This window comes from Chaetura pelagica, unplaced genomic scaffold, assembly GCF_000747805.2.
Source record: "Chaetura pelagica isolate M959 unplaced genomic scaffold, ChaPel_1.0 scaffold124, whole genome shotgun sequence".
Classification (NCBI taxonomy): domain Eukaryota; kingdom Metazoa; phylum Chordata; class Aves; order Apodiformes; family Apodidae; genus Chaetura; species Chaetura pelagica.
The window spans coordinates 1,427,013-1,448,496 of NW_009952891.1; positions in this window are offsets into that span (position 1 = coordinate 1,427,013).

Below are 21,484 nucleotides of genomic sequence, written 5' to 3' on the forward strand. Positions count from 1 at the left end.
AAGTTGCATGGTTGTTTTTGAAGGATTATGGAAGTAGATCCCTGACCCTGCATGGTAAGCACAAACCAGAGGAGGGATGTCCTACATCAGTAATATGTTTAGGTATATTGCCTCTAATTTCTACCTGGAGTTCACATCCAAGGCAGGAATCATAACTGTTAATATTCAGCTGCTGTCTAGTTACATTAGCCACTGGCAAAATTTGTTTCATGGTTCCATCTTGCTGATTTTCTTCACAGTGGATGAAGAATGCTGTCACTTATTTATGCCTTGTCTTTGAGCTGTTGAGGTCTGTGCAGTGACCGTAAAGATACTGAATTTAAACCTTGTTAATCTCAATGTTTGTTGTCCATATGGTTCTGCTTTGTAGAGTCAGTTTTATTTTATTCAGTGTCACTTGCTAGATTCTTTTTTTGGTTGTGATACGGAAGCATTGTAACATTGCATTTTGAAACAAAACGGGCAAGTTTAGTCTGATATTTAGCTTTTGTTATTTAATATTTTCTCCTTCATTTGGTTTTGAAGGTCTTTCTGTTCTTCTTATTTCTGTAATAGAAAAAAATGTTCTGACTATTTTTCTAGAACTTGAAGTATTCAGAGAATATTTTATTTGAAAACACTGTGCTTGTTATATGCTTTACATTATGTTTTGGTTAAAGCTTTTTTTTTTTTTTTTTACAATAAAAAGCCTTCTCTATCTACAACTAAAACAACAAAACCTTTTCTTCAGCATATACAGTGTAGCTTTTATTGTTGTTTATGTGACCTGTATGAACTATGCATCTTGACAGGGGTGATATATGCCGGATATACTGTGTTTTTTATAGATCTAAAGTTTATTAAGTTTCTTTGTGTCCTTTTAGTTTTACTGCTTAACACTGGAGGTGTAGAAGAGGAATCCTTATTTTCTAGAAGAAATACCTTTGGGTGGCTACAAATTGACAATGAATGATGTTGGTTGTGTGACAATGATGCTAAACTAAGATCTCCACTTGCCTTTTTTTTTGTTGTTGTTAAATGCGCATAGCCTTGAATTTTACCTTTCCTTCATAATATCAACATGACTCTTGTGGAACAGTCAGTAAATCATGAAAGAAGAGACGTACACCCAATGCAGGGTGTATATTTTTAGGCCATAATAATATGCAGCTGAGAGTAGGATTGATTTTTTTTGTCTTTTAAAACATTTGAGAGCCAGCAGAAGAAATAATAGAAACTGTTTTTACATCCTGATCAGTAATACAATATAGGCTTGATCAGTCAAATTGATATAGTATTGTTAGCACTCTCCTTTAGCACTAAATGGCTGCTTTAGATGTATTTTAAATTCAATATTTCCCTATTAATTTATTATACCCATTAATAGTGTAAGTCACTGGTTTGAATTCTGGTGAAATAAGACAGTACTTTCTGGCTGAAAGACTGTAGTTCAGTCTATTTTGGTTCCAGGCAGATAGGTACACATGTTCATTGTCATGGCTGGTAATTTATATTAAAATCTGAGTTGTTGAACAGTCTCATTCTAATGTGTATCCCCCTTAAATTTTAGGAAGATGGTACATTGTCAGGGCACAGTGGGGAACATCACAGCTAGCACCATACCTAGTCTGTGAATAAACTGAATTCATCTTCTTTTGCTATTGATCCATTAGCTTTCATGCAAGCACTAAATTAATCCTTAAAAAATAATTAGCTCCAGTGTCTTGGCAGAACTCCAAGTAGGCAATTACATTCTGCCTGCTTAAAAATACCTCCTGTAGTTAAAATTGGTTAACTTATAGTGACAGATGATTGTGTGTTTTGTGATACGTTTTTGGTGCGGCCTTTTATCAGTGTGAAGTCTGCTGTAATGCTGTGAATACCTCACACTGCAAGAACCTATTGACCAAGATGAACATTAGCATTAGAAAGAAAAGTGTCTATGGAAAATATTTCCCCAATATTTTGAAGACAAAAGAAGAAAGATACAGATGTTTCTTGCATGCTTCAAAATTTTGAAGGCAGTATCCATAATGTGCCTTCAGGACTCTGTGCATTGTTACACAAGAGAAAAGCAAAACTGAACCTTACTTCATTTGTAGAACTTGCTATCAGTTATGGACCTAGACTGACTTGTCAAATGGTTGAGATAACAGAGTGAAGATACTGAATTGTTTGTTGTTGACTGTAGAACTTTGGTTTCAATTTGATGTTGGATTGTTTCAGAAATGTGTAATAGAAGACATAATAGATACAGAATAAAATGTTAGCTTATGCTTTGCTTTCCAAGGTAGTAAATAATTGAAAACTTATGGGGTTTTGTCTTTTTTTCTTTTTTACAGAGAAAATGCAATTTAGGGTAAGTAAATAACATGTATCTGGTATTAAATACTTCAAAAAGGTTAGGAGAGAATTGGGATTTACAGATACTTGGTGAAGCATTAGGTGGTTAAAAAAAAAATAATCTATTAAGTAGGAAGAGACAAAACATCCATCTTCTCCAGCTGAAGACCAAAGCTACGTTTTTATTAAGTCATCTGATTGAACTGCTCTGATACATTTTCTGGTTATTGAAATTGCATTATCTTCATATTGGTGAAAGAGGAGAAATGAAATTTTATGAGTTTGCTCTTTGATATAGATAGTCAAAGGGGCAGACACAGTCTAGTCATCAAGATGCATGGTTACTGCTGGTTAAGCTTTTGTCAAGATTGTGTTTTGGTGAAATACTGACTATTCTTGCTATAAAACCTCTGCAAAACTCTGGGTGCTCACGTTTGCTTGAGAGATTGATTCAGAGTGGAAAAGATATTCTGGCACCATGGGCTTTCCAGAATACCTTTGCTTCTCCTGTACCATCAGTTGGGAAGTCAATCTTTGAAGTCCTAAAGTAATACATGAATTGCACAAATCCTACTGAACACTTGTAAAATAATTATGACATGCAAATTGGTGACAGATATTTAAGCAAAAGCTGACAAAGTAGGGAATATCAATTGGGAGGAACTATAAGTGACTCATAACTAGCAGTGAATACTGACTAGGAATTGCAACTCCTAAGGAGACACTCCCTCTCAGAGATGAGCCAAATTCTTGCTAGATTTTGAGACATTGTTTAAAAAATAATTCAATTCCTTATCAGTTACATGTTTAGCTTTCTATTCACTTCGGCTAGTATAATTTTACTGTACGTCCATTGAAGCAAGCAAAGTTCCTCTTGATGTGAGACCTTGAAAAGAAGAAACATCTGAGTCTAAGACTTTTTAGGCAAACCCTTCTGAAGAAATCATAACAGTCGCTTACATAATGGAAACATCCTATAATTTTTACTGTGCCTCTTTTCCTTGTTGCCACACATTTCTGTTACCAGGGTAACCAATCATGAATTGTTCATAGTAAGTGACCTTGTCATTGCTTTTATATAAGCTATGAGTTATTGTGCAGAGGATATTTATAGAATTAGAGAGGTAATTGTGACTGCATGAAGAAAAGGAGGTTTTGCTTATTTTTTTTTTCTGTAGAATAAAAAGCTGAAAAACATAAGGGAGAAAAAAGCTAACATTTGTTTGCTGGATAAATCTTAGCAAATCTTATCTGAATAATACTAATAATTCTTAAGGCAGGTGGATGAGAAGTGTTCAGCTCTGCCTCCTGTATGCAGTGTTTAGATTTGATACTTTTCCAGACTGGACTTGGATAAATTCAGATTTACCCTTCCCTGATTGATATTTTTAGAAGTGCCATGATTTTTTTATAAGCTATATCCAAACCAAGTTAACTTCAGATGAATAGTGTTGTAGCACTGAGTCCATCAGGAGGGAAGCTTTTACTCAGTATTTTACATAGTGCAAGAAAGCAATAAGCAGAAATAGAGAAGAGGGTGCCCTGCAGATCTTGTATGCTGAACATCAAGTCCTCGATTGGACTAAATGGCATAGCAGTACTACACTGAGCCCTTTTAACTGTCATTTCTTTCAATTTGTTTTTATTAGGATTGCAGCTAGCACTTTGAATTACTTTCTCTTGTCTTGCACATCCTGGATCAACTTTGCTAAGCTGAGTTAGCATTCTATTGCCATCCAGTGGAGTAAATAGTCTTGGTGATGTCTGAGTGTTTTAAATGAGGCTAAATATATAGTATTAGCGGTCTTGAGTAAATGGTTTTCATAGAACCATTTATTATGCATTTGCTTGAGGGATTTGCTCGATCTGCAGTTGTTGGAAACAGTGTGTTAAATGAGATAACGTGCAGAATAGATCTGTGTTTATGGGAAGGGTTCTCAATGCAATGAAAGAACCCACAGGATTTCATCTACTTCCACTGTGGAAAACTTCCTTTTTGTACAGCAGCAGGTTGGTCTGGATAGGCTCTGTATTTTTGCAGTGACAGAACATGCCTTGGTCACACTGTGGAGAGCATGTTAAACAGGCTGGACACTAGAAGAGGGCTGTCTATGCGTTTATTAGTGCTTAGTCCAGAACTGTGGTATAGGTAAGTACTTAAAAATGAGTCAATTCATTCACTTCGTGATGGCTGCTCACACTGATTCTGATAGCAAGAAAGATCATCACTCAAGGAATCAAATAGCTGATCAGTCTACTCACCAGTGGGTGCTTTAAGAATGTGGAGTAAAGATAAATAGCAATTGCAGCTTACTGTGTGACTTGAAAATGTAAGTAGAGTGACAGAAAATGTCTTCAGTGATTTTGTGTGTGTGACTTTACAATTCAGGACTCTAGAATACTTGCATTTTACTTAGTGACTGCTAGAAGTTACAAAGCTACAGATAAGTGAGATTTATCAGATCTGCATGTCACTGGTTTTTATTGATGTGCTTGGGTCAGGACCTTGCCTTTTCCACTTCTCTCATTCCTTCTGTGTTACTCAATAGCTGTCCCACTTGCTTTTCAGGTAAGGGACTCTATGGGAAGTCAGAGTCTGCTCTGTAACTTGGATTTGTTGGTGGCATTTCAGTGCTGATGGTAGATTTTCAATTCCATAAGTTCCTGTTATCATAGTAAATGCTTTTAATCAAACACATTAGTGGAAAAGGGAGCATCAGAATATGAACATAAAATCCAGAAGGGAATATTTGAAAATACTTCCTGTATTCTCTCAGGTTTAGTTTGCTCTGAAATAGATTGGATTACTGGGAGCAATTGGGTTTGACTAATAATGGCAATTTAAAATTGCATATTACATGAGTTTCTGCCTTGTCAGGAATGATCTGTTGAGTTATAAAATGCAGACTGCCACCTGCAATTCTAAAGAAATATGCAAGCTTACTCCTTTGCACATCTGCAAATCTGGAGCTAAGAAACCTCTTATCTTCTTTAACTTTTGAGTGACTGATGCTATTTGCATAAAACAAACCTACGTGCATATGGCATGTGCCTGATGGAGAAACTTAAAGTTGATCCAAAAGCATAAAATCGAGAGGGGTCTTGAGATTTTCAGTTAGATTCAGGCTTTGAGGACAGCATGCAGCGATGTCTTCTTAAAGACACTTAAGTTGTCTTTTCTATTAAAGGCTTAAAATCTGAGCTACGAACCACAGAGGATTTGAAAAATTGCAAAGAGCTATTCATTTGATAAGTAAATACATATATTAAAATACATAATAGGATTTTTGAAGTGCTTGATACAAAGCAGTTGCATGCAGAACTTTGAGTCACTTTCTTCATACACCAGACTAGGTCACTGTATGTGTTTATGATTAATCATCATTTTGGTTCAAAAGTGAACAGCAGTTAGAACATTTAGGCAGATCAGCAGCAGTAATGCATTTAAGGGAAATGTCTATTTGGCATTTGGGGAGAAACAAGGTACTACTTCTGAAAAACTCTCTGAAGCTCTAGAAAAGATACATCAGTTTAAAAAAATAATCTGGATACTGTGGGGAAAAAGAAAAAAAGATTTTTTTTTTTATTTGAAAAGTGTGTTTCTTAATTGATTAAAGGTCCTTTAAGTAAGCGATAGTAACTTAAAATCAATGAATGAGCAGTTACTTCTGCATTGGTTTTCCACACTTAATGCTTCACTGTCCTGTGTTTTTTTTAGTGGTTATAAAAAAAAGTAGGTGTTATCTGGGAATTTACTTTCACATGCTCAAATGAATTGTATTATAATGTAGATATCATCTGCAGTCTTACTAAAATTGTTGGTAATCAAGACACAATGTCATTCTTACTGTAAAACATGAACCTACATGGGGTTTTGTTGCTAAATTGAGTATGCTCTGTCTTGATATATTTTGTGTATAAGTGAAATTTTGAAAGGAAAACATTGAGACAACACTAGTATAGGAAGTTATAATTGTATTTTTTGATGTCATTGAGATATATCTTCCAAAATATTTTAAAGAATGTTAATGTTACATTCATAGATGCTGCTATGTATTAATTCTTAAGAGTTTTCTTCCATTTCACTCCCATTTTGTCGTTTTCATGCACATAACTCAGAAGTACTTTTAAAAATCTTGTAGCTTCTGCCTGTCTCCAGCATAATATAGTGAGCCTGGACTTGAAAAGAGTATGTGCACAAAATGTATTTGAAGATAATTTGTATTAGCTGTATTTGAAGATTAATGCAGCCTTTTGCATGATCAGGCAAACTATCATTTTTCAGGGGAAAATGTAAAAATAGCAATCAGGATTACATGCACAATGTATCTTATTAAGTAATAGGGTAGAAAATGTATTACTGCTTTCATCTGTATTCAGTCTTGGGTATTCCATGGAGAAGGTTTTTTAAGTATTGAACTGTAACAAAAGGAGTTAAAGGTGGAAGAGAGAAGCTGAAAATGAGGATGGTACGAACTCAGCTTCTCAGTTAGGATGGAGCATCTGTCTGGATAATCCAGGCAAAATCATCTTCAGCATCCAGCACAAAGCACTGCATTCCCTGTCCTCCTATTGCACATTCAGAAGGTGCCAATGTGGATGAGGGTTGAAGGCTCAAGCTGTTCTGAGCTACTAAGGTAGCTTGTTGCATACTAGTTTTGGAGGGGGTGGGGGAAGAAACAGCATATTAATGCTTTAATGCCCTATTAGTTCCTCATGGGCTATGTCCTATTTGTCGTGACTCATATTTCCAAGTGGAGGTGTATGCCAAGGTATCTAGCTATCTTCCAGTTTGTCTTAACCTGTAGAGCTCTGCACTTCTCTGCTGCCACTGTTTGGCATAAATGAAGTACACTGTGCCCATGAGGTACTGGCACCAGTGTGTGTGTCCCTGCCATGCAGAAAAATGGGTTGGTCCCCTGTGTACCCTTCTACCTTCCATTACTTGGCTTCCCACTTCCTAGTTCTTGATATAGAAATAGGAATCAGCAAACACTGCAAAATCTGGAATTGCTTCTGAAAAATATGTTCTCCATTATCAGACAAGCTGCCTGAGGCACTGGTCTAGCTCAGCCATACTTGAGTTTTCATGGTTCATTGCTGTATGTTTACCAGTTTTAAACTTGGTATGATCTGACTTTGATGATTGGTAAATAAAATATGGTGGTGTAGTATCTGAAATATTTCTAGGCAATCAGAGCATTGCTGACTGCAATCCTACTCTCTTTTCCAAACTTGTAAAATTTTCTGATACTGGACTTCTTTTAACTATTAAAAGAAAGTTGTGACCTTTCTTACTGTAAACTCAAGCACCTCAGTTCTTTTCCAATTATTTGTTGCTATTATGAAACTCTAAACTGAGTATTAGTAATCTTCTGTACAGGCAGATACTCAAGCTCTTGTTCATTCAAATTATAGCTCCAGACTCATAAATAAGAAATGAGGCTTAGGAGTGTCTCTGGAGATGTCTAAAAGAATACAAACAATATGATTTAGTCTGTCAGACCATTGGATGATACTGCTGCTTCACACTGATAAAGGTGTATGAGTGAATGAAATTTCACTCTTAAAAATGATCGTTTAACTGTAAGACCTTCAGCTACTTAAAATGTTGTTTCTGAATTAGTCACTGGTAATGGCAGTTGTGAAGCCTGGCAGCACTGCATAAAAACTGTTCTGCAGTGATAGTGCTCTGCTCTTTGCTTCAGTAGTGATATTGAAGCAAATGAAAGCACACAGACTCATTTTATTGACTGCTATGTGGCATGGTACATAATATCCCACTTCTAGTTACAGAATCAAATTACTCATGTCTGAGTTGAAAGAACTGAAATTGCTGATTTCTGTATGCTAAATGACAAATTCATGCAGATTGGGGGGATAGACCTGCACTCATGCTCTGTATATACCAGCATTTCTTTTCAAGGTGGTAAAAATTCTATGTATCTAAATAAATGCTAAGTATTTTTTCTGGACATCTGTTTATCTTTGAAAGTGGCTGAATTTATTTCAGGATTGCAGAAAGTTGTTTAAAAGCTTGACTAGTTCTTTTCAGCTATGCTTGTTTAACAACAAAAAATTGCTTCTACCTGGAAGCCTCTTTTAATCTTAACCCCCATCAGAATAAGAAACAGGTACCTTAGTATTCAGGCAGTATAAAAAAAAAATCCAATCTTAAGTTGGTGCTGATCTTTTGTGGGTTTGCTTTTTTTACACTGTAATAACAGAAACTTTAAGAAATAGCTTAATAAATATGCAGGCTGCAGACAATCTAGCCAGGCTATCTCATTTTTCTCTGAACCATTTATTCTTAACTGCTCTAACATTGAGGTTTGAGTCAGAAGCCAAACATATGTTTTGTCTGCATTGTCTCAAAATGTCTTAAATTTTCTTAGGCATTTAACTTGGGTTATACTTAAGTTCTTGTAAGTAATTATTTTTATGAGATGTCTGCTGTTTTTATTTCAACATACAAAATATAAGATTTATTTATTTAATAAAAATATGTACTTCTTGAGAATGCTTTTGCGAAATGGAAAATGTAACTGTGGGTGCCTATTCTGTGCTTTAAAAAGGTTCCCATTTTTTTGCATGGGATATGTTTTTCCTTAGTCTGGCAGTGACTAGGGTTCTAGTATTGGTAATATATTCCAAAGAACCTTTGTAATTACACTATGCCAAAGTGAGGAAATACTAGTGGTCCTTCCTGGATAATGAGTAGACAAACTTTTTTTGTTGGGCTGTGTAGGTTTTTTCTTTAACTACTTCACTTTGTTCCAGCAAGACCCTATTTCAGTTGTGTTTCCGACATCTTTTAATTTCTCTAGATTCAGGCCCTTACAGGGCTCCAAAGAGCTTTTTAGATAGCTCTGTTCTTTGTTACTTTTGGGTCAGTCAGGCCTGGATCTTGCAAGTACATTTGTAGTTTACTTTTACAAGCATGAGTAGTCTTGGTTTGGTTAAAATGTATTTGAAGAATGAGGGTCTCTAATTTTCTATAGACACTGGCTCTGATACGCTGTTTTTCACAACTAAGACAATTATTAAATCTTGATAATGATTGCTAAACTTCCTTGCAATATGTATATGTGGGTGGAGAAACTTCAGCTCTTGAAATATCATAAGGACTCCCTGTAAGTTGTCTTTTTCAGCAGCCACTTCAATGTCTGTAATAAGTCCCTGCATTTTGACTCAATTTGATTATAAGAAGTCCTATTTTTTGCCCTTCTTCCCCCTTTCCGTAACGAAATAGCCGAGTCTAGTTTTCTAATATGTGAAACCGGTGACTTTTAAAAATTAACTTGAAATACCTCCAGGAACATTACTTGGCCATCTTCAAGGCAGCTCTTAAAATGCTTAATGCTTTTGAAAGTAAAATTAAAGATTTGTTTCATTTAAGTTGTATAGCTGGATAAGATTAAACAAAATGCCCTATTTTCACATAGCAATCTATGTGAAATGGTTTTTTGATCATCTTCATGCGTATCTAAAATACACCTCCAGTTTCTTTTCAGGATCTCTGCTTATTCAGCTTTTACCATAATGGTTCATTAGCCTCCTAGGCTTTTTCTTAAGAGTTGTAGTCAATTCCATATCTTTGCTGTTTCACATTAAATCACTTCAATTTCCTAAATGTAGTAAGGGGTGAGAAAAAGCAAGAATTGTAGGAAGAGCAGTTATTCAGTGTGGGTACATAATTTCTGCTTCACAGCATACTTTCAGTATTGCAAAGCTTTTTGCCCCTGGCTGCAGTTTTTCTGACTTTATTCAGTATTCCCAGTTCTTAGAGAATGATTTTAGTATATGCTGCTGCTATCATTTCTTGTTGGTGTTCATTTATTTTGAGATCAATGTATGCAGACAGCTACAAATACCCCAGTATTCGGGCAGTATAAGAAATAATTTCTGGCTGAAGTCAGTGATCTTGTTTGTTTCTGTGACACTGTAATAGCAGCTAGCACAACCCAGCAAGATTACTTTTTCCAAAACCTGCTATTGTAAGTGTTTAGAAGTTTACCAGTAACGCAAGGTGTTACTTTCCTTAAACAAAATATGTCCATAAAACCAATGTAAACATATTAGGATGTAGCTGACCTCTTAACCACTTCAGTAAAATGTTATTAAGCTTGCTTTGTAGAGTTCTGATGTCTTTTGTACCATTTCATTGAAATGCAATTGAGTGAAAAGCATGGTTTATTTCTCCTGATATTTAATCTTTTTAACACTTTCTTGACAACTGTATTTCTAGACTAAAAAGCAGCTCCAGGCTCTAGGAATTCTCTACTCTTGCAATACCCACAGACCTGTACCCTTGAGAGAACATTATACATATCCTGTTAGTATCAGGATCTGGGCCCTTAAGTATAATTTTCTGTGTGGGAAACAAGACCAAATGCTAGTAGCACAATATACTGTTGTAGGGGAATGAAGGTGGTAAATTGTTTTGTAGGCTTGTCATGTTCTGTGCATTTGATTTTCCTAGCAGAGCCGTCAGTGGCAGCACAAAATAATTGACTTGTTGCATTTCATACTATGAAACCCTAGCTGCTGAGACTTGGATTAATTTCTGTCTTGCAGCATGAGGTTTTGCCAGAAGGATGGTCTTAAGTTTACTGAAGTAGCCTACTGTATGTCATTGTTTCTGTCTCAGACTTAAAAAAAATTGAGTTCAATTTGCAGTCATGCTTTTTATCTTTGGCATATATTTTCTAAAGCTGTTTGCCTTACACGTACTTATTTATCATTGCAACCGATTTCATTCCCCGTTAGAATAATGTACAGCTGAGACAGATTTTTGTTTGAAAATGTCATGATGAACATACCTGTCCCAAAGTATAAGAAAATTCTGGTGATATCAGTTTATGCTCAGCAGTCATTGTTTTGAGGAGCAAACTGTTTCCTTAGTGCACAGTGAAAAATAAATATCGTTGGTGTGGCAAATATGTTGGGATGATTTCTAAGTTTTTAAAGGTGATCAATATCTTGTGCTTTTTTTCCTGTTGGTATGTTTTTAGAAAAGCACTCATGAAAACAAATTTCAGTAATGGAAACCCATTTATTCTATTTTTGAGAGTTTAATGTTTATATAGTTTTCTATTTTTATTGCTTTGAGAGATCAGTTTTCAAAGCTACAGATCTTAAAGATGGAGAGGGCGACAGTTGCTAAGGGTGAATAAAAAGCAAAAGATTGTGGTGCTGTTGGAAAGAAACAGTAATTTTTATGGAAAGTTTCTTTGCAATAGAAAACTGAGGTGAATGAGCACAATCTATTGTATTAATAAATTAACTTTCTAGTCTGTACATATTAGTTTTTCACAACAGTTAATTTTTAGTATGTTTTTGAGATAGCTCTACAGAGAGACATCTAGAGAGGAATACTGAAGTATGTAAAGGATTTAAGTTTCCTAATTTGAATTTCCTAGTTAATAAAAAATGTACTTTCTGCCTGTTCTGTTACCTTCAAAAATATATGGAAATATCCAAATTTTGGGGCAGAAGAGATGAAATATAGGAAGGACTGAAACAGTAGCAGTGATTTGCAAAGATGTTTTACAGTCATGTTTATTTTGTGAAATGCTAGTGAAATGGTAAATGAGTTGAAAAAGGTTTCTGAACCTGTGTTTGAGCTACTGAATACAATTCAAGGAAAGAAAGGTTAGTGGATGCTGAAGGAAGTTACAGATGCACTTTGATTTTAGCTTCTTGTATTAGTAACTAGCCAATCCTCATTCTCCGACATTTTACATATTGGCAAGGTTTCTTTAGCAGTCCACACCAAAGTATGATTTTTGATTTAAAAAAAAAACACAACTTTTCTAATTTGCTACAGAGTTGCATTTTTTTTTTAACATCAGTCATCATCACTTTGCTTCTAATTAGCATTTGTTGTTGCTAATTGTCTTCAGAGTGTGCCATGAATGCATAATTTAAAAAAAGTGTTCAAAAAGCTTTTCAAGAAGGTTTCAAGCAGCTTACAAAATGAGACCCCACTGGTGGATAGATATATGGTCAAGAGGTAGGAAGCATAAAGTGTTAAGCAGTAATATTAGTACATTAGCAACCTGTCATAGTAAAAAGAGAGGAATTTTTTTTTTTTATTAGTGTTGTGGAAGGTAGTATGGTTGGTGTGACTTGAAAGCAGCAGAGAAGGTGGATCTCCAGTTCTTTAAATCCATCTTCTGTATCTCAGTAGGCAGTCTGGGGTAAGCGCATGGTCTTTTGTAAATGTTTGCTTTTAAGACTGTACCCAGCAGGAGAAAGAAGTTGACATCACCTGTTGGCTGAGCAGAGGTCACTTCTCTGTAATGACCAGAAAAGTAACATAGGATGAAGATGAGCCAAAAATAATCTATTTTCATTGTGACTTGGAGTCAGAACACAATGTGTAGGAAACATTTTTCCTTTAAGTTGATGCTGCAGCAAATTTTATGCTTTCCAAGAAAATTGTATAAAGGATATAATAAATATGGCAGCAAATACTGCATTGAAAATTCACCCAGAATCCTTTCTGATGAAGCAAATTTGACAACAAATTGACAGAAAACATCATACATTAGTATATAAATCACTATTGATACTGTTCTACAGAGAAACTATCTCTATGCTCAGACTTTTAGTTACTGAGAATTGTAGGAGAATGTTGTTAATTGTTCTTAACTTGGATCTCCAGTATATACCTCACTTCCCATTTGTTTTGTGGTGTTACACAAAGCTGATTTTTCTCAGTTTGATGAATTAGAGGTGTTTGTGTGCGTAGCTTGGAAATTGGCATGTCTAATTCCCTGGGGCTGGGGACAGTGAAGTCATTAATGATTTCTGCTGGGCTAGGACACAAAGGAAAGCTGAGATGTTCATCTTGTATCTGAATCAGTTTTTCTCCAGCATTTCTTCTGGGATTGGGATTTTGGAAATATGCAAACGCTAGAATAAGGAGGTCAACTTCTTGCAGTACTGTTTAAGTCCTTGAGGCTCAAGAGGAGGATGGAAGGAGCCATCAGCTGATCCATGAGGACACAAAAACTTTCAGTGCAGCCTTTTTTTAACAGCAGAACTAATTAATCTTTCTCCTTTTGAGGCTACATATTCCTGAGAATCTGTGTATGTGGTACAATCCTGGATGCCCCAGCTTTGTTCAAACCTAAGGACAAGTTATGGTCATAATTATAAAGAAAACTGAAGCCAGCGTGGGTTTTAAGTACCTGGTCCAGTTTTCTCCATTTCTGAAAATAGCCTAAGAACGGAGTGAGTGCTTTTGGAAAGTCTGATTTGCAGCAGCTACTGTATATCTTCCATGCTGATGTGGCCTAATGGCAGGCAGCTAAGTGGCTTACAGACAGCTGGAGGAGAAGGCAGCATGAGCTTGTGTCAGCCTGCACCTATTCATGGTAGGTGTGCTGCTGGTATATAGCCCTGGTGCTGTCTTGTATCTTCCTTCAGATTAAAGAAGAGTTCTTCCCAGTGGTATTTGGTGGCAGACGTTCTGAAATATGACATCACATCAACTATGATTTTAAAAATAGATTACAGGATTTTGGCTCCCTCCTTCTCTTCTCCTGCTGCCTTGTTTTGTGTAATTTGTATCCTGCCACTGAAAGGGCTACAATAAATAATTTGCAAGGCAATAAACCTTGGAGTTTATTTTCATTTCACAAAGTGAGTTCTTGAAAGGCCTTATTATTTGCATAATGCATTTTTGGTTGTTTTAAGATAAAACCACAATTAACAGGAAATAGAACTATCCTAGAAAAACAGAACAAGAGGCTTTTGAGTTAAATGAATTTGTCTCAAAGATGTATTTGCAATGTAAATATGAGATACATATGAAAGGCAAAAGATTTAAACAAGAAAGTACAGCCTTTGTTTATCCAAATGTGTTCTTTCATGCAGGTATAAGAAGTTTCAAAAAAACCCCACAAGTAATGCTATGGGATCATGAGAGAAAAGCCTAGCAAACCGTGGTCTTAAAAAATCTTGAGGAGGGAAAAAAACAGAGCTATCCCTTTTTCTCAACAGATCTAAACTGCTGTGGAAAATTGTACCAAAATTTTCAGTAGTCAAACCTTTCATGCCTGATATGATTCAGTGTCATCATTCAGTGTGCCTTGCAGTGACTGATATTTGAGTTCTCTTAGTACCCATGATGGATGTAGTTAATGAATAATGATGATAAAAAACAAGGATAACACTTTCCCCCTGTTTTTTTTGTTGTTGTTGTGTTGTTTTGTGTTTGGTGTTTTTTTTTGGGGGGGGGGGCTAGTTAAACACCACAGACCAAAATTAGCTATTTGATGAAGAAATGTGGTAGCTGTAGGCTTTGAGATGTCAAGATTTTTATGGCAAAAGTTGTGTGTAAATGGCAGAGAGTACTGGGAGCTGATAAGTTAAAATTGATAAAATTATTAAATTGGTGAAACTTAAGTAGTTTGGAAATAGTTTGTGATAGAGTGAACAGCTAAACATAATGGCTGAGTAAGTTGAACTATTTCTGGAGCGTATGTGCTTGCACAGCTTTTGAAGGCAGATTACGTGGTCTGCTTTGGAAAAGCTCCAAGAGCCTAAAAATAAGGAAGATATTTTGATTATCCAATCATCAAGCTACATGAGCCTTAATATTGTTTTTATTTTTTAAGGATAAATTAGGAGAGTTTGTTGTTTGCACTGCATGGCAGAAATAGATTAAACTTTGGGAAAAAAAAAAACCAAACACAATAACAACAACCCACAAACAGACCCCATCCTGTTTTGCAGTGTTTTGTCCCATGACACCTCTCACACTGATTTTTGTTCTTCAATAGATTTCACGCTCTAACCTGGCTTGGAAATACTGCAAGTCAATGAAGCTAAACTGTACAGGGCAACCAAGCTGTAGTGTTCATTTGATATAAAGTCCATCTTTTATGTCCATTGATATTTATTGTTTGTGCTTAATGTTGTGGGTATTCTTGTATTTAAGGATGTATGTGTGTATACAGGCACATTAATGCTTCTCTGTGAAGGCTAGGGAAGGTAGAAATTGAAAAAGCGAGCAGACTTTCTGCATCAAAACTCGGTGCTCATTGAGGCCATGGGTTTATTCCTCTGCTTAGGAAGTTTTAAAATATTTTCTATTACTATAGAAATACTACAGTAGTATTTTATCTGTTTTTAGCATCTCACAGTAAATCGTATAAAAGTCTGGTTGGAAATTGATAGCTGAAAGAGGAAAAATAAATTGTCAGATGTCTCGGTTCATTTAAATAACTTGAAATAACAAACAAAAAAATTTAAAACTTAATAGTATGTAATATCAAAAATAAATATGCCTGAAAATTAAATTTTGCTTGTGTGAGGAAAAAAGTCCACTGTTCTGCAATCAGGTGACATAAAATTGCTTATCTAGGCAGGACAGGGCTGTTGAATTGCTATTTTGGTCCCTTTGGAAACAGTGGAATAATACACGAAGGAGATTATGCTGTTAATCACTGAAACCACTTGATCAGCACTAAGTAAGACATGTTAATGTAACTTCAAGGATGCCTGAAGACTGGAAGCCTGTCTAGAAATCTTCTACATTCCCCTCATATAAATCAGTGGGATATAAAGTAATGAGTAATAATCAAGTGACCTTTGGTTGTGGAAGCAGAAGATTCATCCTGCAATTGGAAAGCCATTTTGTTGTATTTAAGAGTAGCATTTGCCTTGAATCTGCAATATGCCTGTCTTAACCTCCTGGATACTTTACATTTTTGTTACTAATGTAGTTTTCACTCATGTTTCTTTGGCATGTGAGGGGCCAGCAAGACCACTCTGTGCTGAGGTGTCAGGGTTCTGCTTTTCTCTATTTAAAAGGCAAGTCATCAAACATACTATGCCATCAGAGGAGTTGCCTTTTAACCAATACCTGGTGCCCCTTCATACCACACTTTTTCTACCCAGGTAACCTTTGGGCTGTTATTCAAGACAACTTTTAAATCCTGTCTGAAGTTTAGTGTATGAATGATCCCCTGCACTTTAGTTAGTGGCATGGCATTTCTATATCCTTGATGATTGTTAACAAATTAGCATTTGACATCTGTAAGCATTCATATGAAATTGATTGTCTTTGGGTGAGTTTTTGTGGTTCTGTGATTGTGTGAAGTTTTTATTTTTCTTAGAGTATTCAGTTGAAAAGATAATCAATACTTCTATATCCTTTATTGGATGAGGAAGAAAACTATTTGAGTATTTCTCATTCTATCTTCCTTTATTCACACAATAATGAATTATTCATGTGTATCAGAAGTATGATATTTCATACTGCACATAAATATTTTTTAACTGTTTTTTTTTCCCCCTGCAACTGCAGGGAGCTCAATTTGTGAATGAGTCTGCCTTTGTTACTATGTTCAAGAACTTGGATACATTCAATACCACCTCAAATCGAAGTCTGCTAATTTGAAGTTATTTACTTAAAATATATGAGGCTTTGAGAAGTTTAGAAACTTGTTCCACATAGCATTTAAGTGTTGAAATAAATAAGAATTCATTTCAGAAATTAAACTATTATTAACGAATGAATTAAAAGCAGCTGCTTTTGCAGATCAGCAGCAGGAGTGGATTTATCAGTGAAAATTTCTTGGGAATTCCTTTTATTAATAATGTATTGTTTAAATCAGTTGGCTTTGCACAGCAGGAGTTGCTTAATCAATTTAGCATGTGAAAGTGGTGCTGACATTTGAAAGATCCTCAACTGCCAGTCTTCCAAGTTCTCTTTGAGTGATTTTTAACGCCACAAGTAACATTAGGATTAACTTTCATCAGTTAGGTATGATTATTTCATTTATCTCTTCTTAGAGATGAAGTATTTTCCTTCTTTTTTGGTGTGTGTGTGTGTTAACTTTTATATTCTTATTACTGTTACTAGCCTTAAGAAATCCAAAGAGTAAAACGGTGCCTGTTCTGAAGGATTTACCACTGAGACAGTGCTCTTTAGGAATCCACGTTTTTGGCTAAGATAGTATTTCCAATTCTAACCATGTCTTGGCATGCTCCCTAGGATATATTTGGAGGTTTTTATACACTTCTTCAGAATGGTTAGTTTCTTGACAACTGTCTGTGGGAGTTTGCTGTGCACACTGCGTGTCTAAAACCAGAAATGATACATTCATTTCCATTTCTTGCACCTGGAATTCACAGGTTCTTGTTTGCCTTTACTAATTTGCTGTCTTTTGCTCTTAGTATTTGTTGGACCAGTGTCATGCATTTTACCAGATGCTTACTTGAGATGATGTCTTTGAAAAGGATTCCCAATATCAGTTGTGTTTGCACATAGGGTAGCTTTTTCATTCACATTGAGTGCTCCAAAGTGTTCACTGAGTGCATTGCTAAACTGGAAATAATAAGGTAAATCCAAGGCAATACTGTATGCCTTCTCATCAGAGACAGCATTGTTTCTGCATGAGGTGCAATTACACTTGCATTTTTTTGTGTGGTGTGCATAGTGTTTCAAAGTAGCTTTTTTTTTTTTTGTTATTTTTATTATGCTTTTCCTCTGTCTTACGAATACCAATACTTAGTTTCTTGACCGTATTCTTTCATGTATCAAATATGAGATCTCCCAGTTGTTGGTCTGCCTGAACTTAAAAGGAACTTAAATTTCAACCAATTGCCAGATTTTCACAACTTCTTTGAAGTTTTATGCAGGTTATTCTGTATGTTGGGAAATTAGAACTTTCTTGTAAGCATCTTCTTTAGTAGACTGGGATATATCTGTATATGGGTTGAAAAATTGATAGGACAGGTATTATTTCATACTGTCTCTAGTGTTTTGAGGACAGCATGTTGTAATAATGATTCTGTAAGAAAGAGTTTTTCAAATGTGGTTTCTGCAAAGATATTAATTACATTGATTCTGCTGAATAGCCCCTAATGTTGAATTAGCACAGAGAGCTGAGTTGACTCAAGGAGCTTTCATTAAATTAAATGTCTATCTATAAATGGTATCTCAGGATTTACCATAATCTCTTTTACTGTTGAAGTATTTCTCTTGCTAACTTTTGGTTTGTGCTAGGATCTGAAATAACAAATTGCTAGCTGAAAGTTGCACAAGTAATGGTTAATATTTTTGTCTTTATTCATGAATTAAGGTGTCAAAGAGAAAGGAAGGGAAGCTACTTCAGAATTACTTAGCAGAAGTAGGTTCTACTCAGTAGAATAACTGTGCCAAAGTTATACTTTGTCTTGGAGACTGCATGAGCTAGCAAGACTTAAGCAGCTCTACCAGGTGTTTAGGAGGAAGGGACTAAAGATGTCTCCCTTTCCTTCCATCAAAGAGGTGTCCTTACTTGGTGAAGTCATAAATGCATTTATTGCAACAAATTAATTTGTTAAATTAATTCAGTTAAAGTGTTTCTAAGCTTTCCCCCTCACCATGAAAGTCTAAACAGCCCCATGATTCTGTTGCTCATAACTCTACGTAATGGTCTTCTAAGCAACAAAGCAAGCCAAGACAAGACAACTGGAGATAGTCAGCATTTGCTAGTCTAAATGGCCCTACTTGGCAGCTTGAAGACCTCTGAATGCTTCTGTGGTGTCATGAAATAGGTGTGTCCTTGCAAGACTTACAACAGTGATGTGATGTGCTAGGGACATAGGCAAGGTTTACAGATGGGTGGGATTTCTCATTATACACTGCCTGTCCCTTTCCCACACATCCTCCCTGCTGGGCCTGTTACTTCACATATTTCTCTCCTACTCTCATCTTCAACTTCCCCTCCTTGTGGATGCTGGATCTCTCCCTTACCCTCAAGTTACATTTAGTTTTCAAAACTGCTGCTTTTGTTTCAGACTTGAAGATGAAATTATGTGGCAAAATGTACAAATCTGGCTCAGTCCATATGATATATAGATTCTCTAAATCCTGTATATGCAGAACAATGAACTGTTTCACTCGGTCGCGATGCCAGATTTGAAATGGAAATCCGTGTGGAGTTCTGTGATATGTTTCTGTATTGAGTGAATCCTAAAACCAACATAGATTTGATACCAGTTTTTCACTTAAGATCTTGTGAGATAGGCTTTGTTAGGGGTATTGCCCAAGTTACATCATATTAACAGTAAGACCACAATCAAAGCATGTTGTTAATAATAAACTGTAAAAACAAATTAGAAAGATCCAAGCCCACAATACAAGTAATAATTCTGATCTTCTGATTACCAACCAGAAATAATGAAGAGTAATATTCCAGTCAATTTCTATTTGTAACTTATCTCTTTGTCAGCACTACACATTAAATTGTTGCCATGGTTTTGCAGATAAATTGCTTGTCTTGCTAAATAATCTGCTTCCGTGCAGAAACCCATGTCTGTTTTTTGCTGAGTAAGTTGCTGCAGTCACTGAAGATGCTCAGAAACATAAAAATTAAATGCTTGTTAATAAAACAACTGGATACTGTAGAACTGGCTAAATAGATTCTATATCATTTCTTGATGATAAAATCTGGTATTTATGAATCAGCTTCATTAAAATGGTTTTTTGTTAATGAGAAATTAATCTTTTGTGTATCATGTGCACATACTTTTCCAATAATATTCCCTTTTGTGTTCCACTTAAGTGATTTCTCCCTTCTCACATGCTGGCTGTTCTGTCATGGAAGCAACTTGTTTTGTTCTATAAAGAAAATGGGATATTTCTAGTTCTTTCAAAATATTATTTTGAATAACAGACAAGGGCCATCTTTCCTGTGATTTACAATGAGTCAGTGATTTGAATTTTGAGCGTGGAAAATTTATCTTGAAAATATTATTTGTAATTCGATTATACAATAGAAAATCTGTGTTATAGCAACAAATAATTCTCATTGTAAATGGTTACAGTTTATTAAATTTCAGGTATGTGCACCTAAATATTCAGAAAAAACCTGAAACTAATAAAAACTACATAGAGAAATAAATTTTCCTCCATCACAAGAGCCGAATATATTCTTTGCTGGGAAAAAAAAAGGGAAGAAAGTTACTATAAATAGAAAAAAATATTTTTCAAATCGTTTATGCTGGTGATCTTTCAAATGGCGTAGTCCTGCAATCCCTGTGTGTTGGGTGTTTTGAAAACAAACTGGTTTTCATTTCTTGAACTTCAAAAAAACCCAACAAACCCAAAACACATGGAAAAACAGGTATTGCTTCAGTTTTCTAGAAGAATCATTCTTAATCATTTGCTTAGCAAAACAATTTATTAAGCAATGACGGATAACGAACCATGAAGTTTTAATTTGCCTTTTTTAATTGAGTTGTTAATTAGTACCCCTCCACAGTTGGTAACTCCCAACTTGCTTTTTGATGCTTCCGTATCCAAGATACATTAAGGAACGTAATCCATCTTAGTTATTCCAAAAAGACACTGCCATGAATCAAATCTATAGGTGATTATGTTCTAACTGTTCTGGGGCTTCTGTGAGTGCATATTAATTATGTCAATGGTTAATGATCAGGCAAGAAATATGTGAATGCCAGCAATTATTGTTTAGTAGAAATAGAAGAAATACCATATGTTCTCTGCAGTTTTAGGCCCAGCCACATCACTGAGAGTAGAAACATAGGGTAACGTTATCCAGTAAGCGCATTGGTGAGGGCATAGTTTGACATTTTTGACATAAGAGTTGTGTTGGTATCTTGTTATCCATAATAATAGATACCAAACCATCTCTTTCTTCCAGCTGTGAATGATAATAAATTTCATTTTACTCTTATCTTAATTTGTCAATTTTACTCCTTATTAAGAATTTAAGGTAAGAACTCTCATTCCAGTTCTCATGAGCTTCACAGAGTTAAAAGTGCAGGTTACTGGGTCATGCAAATTGCTCAGTTTTATAGAAATGCCAACACAAGGATTAAATATACTTAAATTGTCTGAAAAATATATACAGTCTGGAACTAGCGGTGGTGTTTCCTGTGACTGCTGGGACTTAGAACTAAGCCCTCAAAGAGAGTTTATCCAATAAGAAACAAATCTGGATTTCCACTTACTGTATTTATGCAGAGCTTCTTTACTCACCATAGGTTCTTTGCCTTTTCTGCCTTGCATCATAGACCAGTTTCCTGAAGAAATGGCTGGTGTAACCAAAGATGAAAGATGTTACTATCCTAATTGACTTATTTTAAATGATACAGGTTAATTTAATAGAAAAGTATTCAGCAGCAACTTGCA